The sequence below is a fragment of the Vigna radiata genome, chromosome 10 (assembly GCF_000741045.1).
Source record: "Vigna radiata var. radiata cultivar VC1973A chromosome 10, Vradiata_ver6, whole genome shotgun sequence".
Lineage (NCBI taxonomy): Eukaryota > Viridiplantae > Streptophyta > Magnoliopsida > Fabales > Fabaceae > Vigna > Vigna radiata.
Genome location: NC_028360.1, coordinates 16,358,259 through 16,358,787, shown reverse-complemented (window position 1 = coordinate 16,358,787; position 529 = coordinate 16,358,259).

Genomic DNA, 529 nt, shown 5'->3' with positions numbered 1-529 from the left:
AAGAAAATTCCACTGAGGTGAAAGTGGAAAAATTGGAAAANGCTGACTTAGATGATCAGGACAAGAAGGAATTGAAAATGCTTCCTGATCATCTCAAGTATGTGTTTCTAGAGGAAAATTCTAAGAAGCCAGTGATCATAAGCAATTCTCTATCAAACAGTGAGGAGGAAAAACTGGTAAAAATTTTGAAAGAGAACAAAAAGGCAATAGGTTGGCACATCTCTGATCTAAAAGGTATAAGTCCAACCTACTGCATGCATAGAATCATGATGGAACAGGACTATAAACCCATAGCACAACCACAGAGGAGGTTGAATCCTACGTTGAAAGAAGTGGTGAGAAAAGAAGTGCTAAAATTGCTTGAAGCAGGGATGATATATCCTATATCTGACAGTGCTTGGGTTAGTCCTGTGCATGTTGTTCCAAAAAAAGGGGGTATGACTGTTGTTCAAAATGAGAAAAATGAATTAATTCCAACAAGAACAGTCACAGGATGGAGAATGTGTATTGATTACAGAAAGTTAAATCA